Raw genomic sequence first — 6430 nt, 5'->3', positions numbered from 1 at the left:
TACACATTCTGTTAACTTATGACCTCAAAGTGATATGTTTTTGCAATTTATAGTCTATGCCATTACAGATTTACATATAATAATTTTTCAATAAGTAGTTTGGATGTAGTGTAACTACTTTTTCAAACTGACTTTAGTTAAACCTCTACAGGATCGGTGTCCCCCCGCAGGACAGTTGAGCTAACGTAGGCTAATGTGATTAGCATGAGGTTGTAAGCATAGGCGGAAATCCCAGGGGGGACGGGGGGGACACGACCCCCCCATCTTGGGAAAAATATGATTTGTCCCCCCAATATATCACTGTAAACATAACTATGTAATTTCAATAATATTAATAATACGCAATGAAAGCACTTGTGCTGATTATAGACACTTAATAGCGCGTTTAAGTTTCAAAAGATTGCGACCCCCCCCCGCCCTTTGCCTCACAATGGTTTGTTCCACTGCCAGTTCTTTAGCTGGCAAGGTAATAGAGGGTTCGTAACTACTGTCCGAAAGGGACATGTACGTAACTGACGTGAGGTTAATCCAGTCAATCCATAGCAGGTCCATAGCAATGTTATTTATTTTTTTATGTTGGCAGGGTTCACACACTAGCTGAATTTGCAGAGCTAGCGCGCAAACTAAAGCAAACATTAACTATCAAGCTAGCTAGTCTTATTCCATTTATGTGGCGTCGTCAAAGATGGAATCTTTTTGCTATCATCAGTTTATTCCAAGATCAGCATGCAGCTGTAGTGCTTCGACGTCCCTGTGATAAGGTTAGCGATAACTGAAGTCCAAACAGAACAGAACAGAACTACACTCTTCTACCATTGTCTTAAATATATATAATGGTCTCGTTGCAAAAGATAAATTGTCGCTAGTGAACTTTTTTAAATTTATTTTATTTAACCTTTATTTAACCAGGTAGCAAAGATTATAGCAAACACACAGAACGGAATTGGTGCTCGCTAGCTTTACAAATTCAGCTATTGTTGGAAGCCAGCCAATATGAAACAAACTATTTAAATTAAAAGGTTGCAGCATGTGTTGTGTAAATGTGTGTGTGTGCAGCTAGGCCAGCCAGCCAGCCAGGTAGAAAAATGGCGAACATTTAGAAGAAGACGGACATCAAGAGTATTTGTCAGTACACCAAAACGCATAGTAAGAACTCTAGTATCCTAATATCTCAAAGACTAGTTGATAAAATGTTCATAGAAAGAAGTGAAATGCTAATGGAAATGTTTCACAATGATGTCATTAGGCAGAGCAGGCAACAGATGGCACACAGACAGCAGAGCTGGGGACAGATATGCAGGGACAGACTGGCAGACAGGGAGTCTCAGGTAAGTTTGTTGAGTCTTTGTTTGGCAACATTATGAAAGGTTCTCAATTTTTTTGACTTGTAAAATAGGGACATAATTGGAAAATGCATGGATACCCCACTCTCAACTTAAACTGGTGACTAAACTAAGATTAGTTTACGGCAATGGTATTGCTGTTTGGATTAATTGTGTAGTTTTGGGTACCGGTAGTTAGGAGTACGGCAAACACNTATGGCAATGGTATTGCTGTTGTGATTAATTGTGTAGTTTTGGGTACCGGTAGTTAGGAGTATGGCAAACACCTTATTTCTTTTCTAGGAGACAGACTGAGTCAGTGAGGGTGGTGAAAGGGAAAGAGCCAGGGAGAGAGACTTCAGAGAACAATGTCACAGCCACGGCAGGACCAGGTGTCACCCTTGTTGCCAGCAGCACCAGTATAGGGGACAGTGGCACAGCATTGTCCAGTTACCTCAGTGATGGCACAAAACCATATCAGCCACACCCACAATTTTTGAACCGCAAACTCTTGCCAACAGAGTGTTGACGTTTCAAGAGGCCCTAAAGCACAGAATGAAATTCTGAACATCATGGCCAATACAATCATTCGAGGCATTGCAGCTTAATTGTTGATGGTACTCAAGATGTCTCTGGTGCTGAACAGGAGAGTCTCTTTTTGCATTATGTTGACCATGACCTTGTCCCTCACGAGGAGTTTATTGGGCTATACAGGGTGTCGGAGACAACAGGCGAGGGCATTGCGAAAGTGGCAACTGAAGTGTTGTTGAGGCTCAATTTGCCCATGTCTGGCTTACGTGGGCAGAGTTACGATGGTGCCTCAAACATGGCAGGAAAATACACAGGTGCACAGGCAATTGTGAGAAGGCAGCAGCCATTAGCCCTCTATGTCCATTGTGGAGCACACTGTGTAAATCTGATTACACAGGCTTGCTGCTCAGCCTCCCCACTGATCCGGGAATCCCTTTCTTGGGTCCATCAGTTAGGTGTCCTCTATGGCCAGTCAGGAAAGTTTAATAGCATGTTTGAATCAATTGCCACGTCCAAAGAAACACATCTGCCCACCCGGAAACCCCTATGTCCAACAAGGTGGACTGTGCGGAATACTGCTATTAGAGCTGTGTTAGGGCAGTATGAGCGGGTACTAAGCAGCCTAGAGGAGAGTAGTTTTTAGTACATGACAGTACACTTACAAATTATTTATTTCATGTTATTTTATTTAAAATTGCATACTTTGTGCGACATACTTGTCCATAGCTGCTGTTTGAAGAGTTGAGACACTGACTGAAGGATATTTTGTTTGATTTATTTGGGTTGTTCATTGAAGTAGTTATTTTGCTTTTAGAACTGTACTTATTTGTATCTTTTTGTTCTTGTAAAGATATTGTAGTAGACTCAGGCCAGTGGCACATTTAATGACTATATAAATGTACCAGAAAAAGTCAAATTAAAAGGTCAATTCAATACGGAGACTAACTTTGTGATGGTTCTCAATGGAGACTCTTTTAGATGAGATCACACCATGTTCATTGTATTTCTGAAAACTACACCCATACAGTGTACAGTACCATTGTCACCTACTGGCCTTTCTTGATATTGCTAGTTGTAAGTACGAATACCTGCATACATACTGGACTGGTAAGGAGCACTGCTATAACTATTATTAGTAGTAGTATTATAATGATTTAAACATTTGAACAAGTTGGTTAAACCCTTCAGTTAACTACTGTACCTATCAATTATTCAGTTGTAGGAATTATGGTTCCTCAATATACATTTAACATATTACAACGTACGCTATGTGTTACAGCACTACGTTTGGTGTCCCCCTCAGGAATTGCTCTTGAGAAAATGTAATGTAATTGTCCCCTCCAAGGTTGATATCAGATTTTCGCCCCTGATACCGCTTAGCGACTTCAGTACATGCTTCATAGCTCCAGTCTCAAACTTAACCCCGTTCCTGCTGAAGAAGAGAAGGTCTGCTGGATGGAGAAAGAAGCTCTCATGAAAGAGGAGGAAGAGGAGGCTGTTACAATGCAAAAACAAGTAGAAGGTGAGGCTGTTACCGTGAAAGAAGAAGAGAAAGACGTTTCATTTAAAGAAGAGGAAGACGCGTTCAGAGTGAAAGAAGAGGATGACGAAGTTTCAGTGAAAGAAGAGGAGACTGACGATGAACGTAAGTACTGTCTTAACAGAAGCACAAACTCTGTGGTTGTTGAACTGATGTGATATGCTTTTGGTATAAAATGGAAAATCTGCGATTGCTCATCCATATGTTTGACTTTTAAATTATTATTTTATTAATTATTATATTTAATAGCCAATTGATTCTTGAGAAATATAATACATTGCCTCATGAGCTTAGTTCAAGCTGTTTGCCATCAGAACCCAAATAAGCTTTTTTACTCAATGTTTAGAAACAATGTAAATCAACCTGTATAGCTCAACATGGTTAAACTAAATGTTGATATCATGGATTGGTCGCTTTAGCATAGGTCTGTCTATGAATTTTTAGTGAGACTAGTTACATTTCTCCAGCCCATCCATCATCGTAGTGGACCAAAACATGGTGGATTACTGCTTTGTATGGGGTTGACTTGCAGATTGGTTGATTGATTGTTGTGTGGGTTTTAAAGGGACAACATGTTTTTAACAAAACAAAAATGCTGCCAGAGTCTGAGCTGTGTTAGAATAGCTCATACTAACTGCACTATTTGTGAAGTAAATGGTATATAGTCTGCTGTTCGGTCTAAGTTATGATGTTAGTAGTAAGCAAAAAGTCCCAGAGGTCGTTACTAAATTGCAAAATATGACATTACAACGCAGTACTTTAGGCCATAATGCAATTCTTCAGGAAATGGTTTGTGGCTTCAACGTATTTCAGATTTGAAGAAAATGGAGGGAAAATATGCAGCCGAAGTCCACGAGGAGCGGATACAAATTGAAACTGCTTAATAAATATTTGAAGTGTGTGAGCATGCAATAAGTAAGATGATTTTCAAATAAGTTACGTTACAGTTATTTAGCTTACACTATCTACAAAACGGCATAGCTATCTGCGCAGTATGTACCAGTATGTGAGCTAGTACCTAACATAGTTGGTACTTATACATAAATTGCAGTAGAAGTACCTATATTTGTTACTAACTACCATTTTATTTGACTTGTAGTTAAAGCGCAGCTAACTGATTAATTAATTAACGCCCAACACCGTTGAATATGCCGGTGTCATTGAAATCTGCGAAAAAGCGTAAATGTAATTGTTATCCAGCAGACCACAGTTATCACAACGCTCTGGAGATAACATGAACAGCCGTAGCCAGCTTCTTGCTAGGCAAGGTAAATGGTAAGAAGTGAGGGTTTCTGCTGATTTGTGTTAGCAAGCTAATCCAACGTAGCCAGTAGCTTGGGTGATTTATGTCATTGTGAGGTCAAGAACGCTTGGATCGACCTTACTCCTAGCCATTATAGTATTTGTTTACAAACGTGGCCTTATCCTGTGAGGATAGAGGCGCTAGTTTCACTTTGGGGAAAAATCGGGCCCAATTTAAATGAGCTCCGTACTTATATCTTGTCGTCCACATATGCATATTTATTTCTATTGTTGTAGGATAGCAAACACTCTCAGTTTCTAAAACCGTTTGAATTTATCTGTGAGTAAAACAGAACTTCGTTTGCAGCAAAACTTCCTGTCAGAAAGTGAAAAAATCTGACTCGAGGGTATGTTCGGAGGGCCCTGCTCTATTAAATGTGCTTGATATTATTAGTCCATGCCTTCATAGCCTTCCTAGATGTCATAGGCTAGTGAGAGGTGACATGGTTCTTGGTATCTATGGTCAAAGATAGGCTTGGAGGACATACCCCGATTCCTTTAGTAGGAACGCATAACGGTCACCAGTATTGGCTTCTGAAAAGCATGCGTTTTCGACGTCTTATTAAGATTTTTTTCCTGCCGGCCTTTTGTTTTATTGGGGATAATGGAAATATCAGCGGAAGTATGTTTTTCAATATGGTTTTATTAGATATTGAACTTTTTTCGGAGTTTAGCGTGTGCGTTCTTTGTTTTGGTGACGAAGAGAGCTTAAGTACTTGGTAGTTTTGCTTGCTCATTCGAGAGGGAAAAATGCCATTTATCTTCCAGACGTCCTGAGAGATCCAGAAATTCTAGGGTTGCCGCTTCACAATGATGTCTAGCTTCTTAGATGTTTAGTTAGTTTAGTATTATGCCAGTTTATCAACTACTGCAGTGAGGGCAGAAAGCATCGCTTATTAGTAACTGGAATAAGCAATTTCTAAATGCGTCCAGCGTCTGGTTGCTCCTCATTACACACACAGAGCAGCAAATATTCTTTAACATCCTCCACTAGGAATCACCTGTTTTTTATTAATAATTGAGACACACAAATGACGGAGGGACCAGAGATCAAGATAGCTAACAATAGGGAAAAAATCTTCTTAGCTTCTCCTCACGCTGCGGACTGGCTTCGTAAAATTCTGACGTTATGCTCCTGAAGTTCAGATAGGCTACAACAGCAGTCGGCACACTTATTCATTTGGTGCCAATTTATTCTGACCATTTTACTGATCTGTGCCACGTGTGAATTTCATCATTCACTTTCGGACATTTCATTTCAATTATGTATCTCAAAATTATTGAGTTTAATTTAAGTTATAATGTAATAATAATTATATAGTCTTTGTAGTACTCAAATGATTGATAATTATTATAGTCTTTGTATCTCGAAATTATTGTCTGTGATTAATCTCATTCTATCTAAATGAAAATTATACAAATCTAAATAACTTGTATTGCCGATTATGACATCATGGATGAATTCTAGATGCCAACTAGTGAATGACGATAAAGCCAACAAATAAAAACATTGCTAATAACTATAAAATATAAAAAAAATATTTAAAAAACAGCTAGAAAATATCAGAGTAAAATAATCACCCCAATTGGACTGCGCCATGAGCCTGTGCTACATAGTTTGATACAATGTTTTCACGTTCCTATCACTAGGTTCCGCGTGCCTCCAAACTTGAGATAACATTATTCACGGGAGCCCCTACTGATATATCACAAGCCGCCCAGTGAGTTTGGGCAA

At 39.2% G+C, this 6430-nt stretch overlaps 2 long non-coding RNA genes across 4 annotated transcripts in view; both read left to right on the top strand.

Moving 5' to 3' along the window:
* The first annotated feature begins 497 nt into the window (after window positions 1-497).
* On the top strand, window positions 498-1409 carry LOC112073020 (uncharacterized). 2 transcript variants are annotated; one of them, XR_002894442.2, is made up of 3 exons: window positions 498-546; window positions 1057-1146; window positions 1247-1409. It is a non-coding gene; the product is annotated as an uncharacterized lncRNA (long non-coding RNA). The 2 variants fall into 2 exon arrangements; XR_011476417.1 differs by lacking the exon at window positions 498-546 and adding an exon at window positions 696-761.
* A 1819-nt stretch (window positions 1410-3228) lies between these two features.
* LOC139025002 (uncharacterized) overlaps window positions 3229-6430 on the top strand; it is a 25580-nt gene continuing 22378 nt past the window's right edge. For both annotated transcript variants that reach the window (XR_011476420.1, XR_011476418.1), the window contains exon 1: window positions 3229-3498. This is a non-coding gene — a long non-coding RNA (uncharacterized lncRNA). The remainder of the gene's footprint in view (window positions 3499-6430) is intronic.

This window comes from Salvelinus sp. IW2-2015, unplaced genomic scaffold (genome assembly GCF_002910315.2).
Source record: "Salvelinus sp. IW2-2015 unplaced genomic scaffold, ASM291031v2 Un_scaffold2124, whole genome shotgun sequence".
Classification (NCBI taxonomy): Eukaryota; Metazoa; Chordata; class Actinopteri; order Salmoniformes; family Salmonidae; genus Salvelinus; species Salvelinus sp. IW2-2015.
This window is presented reverse-complemented; position numbering and strand designations above follow the sequence as displayed.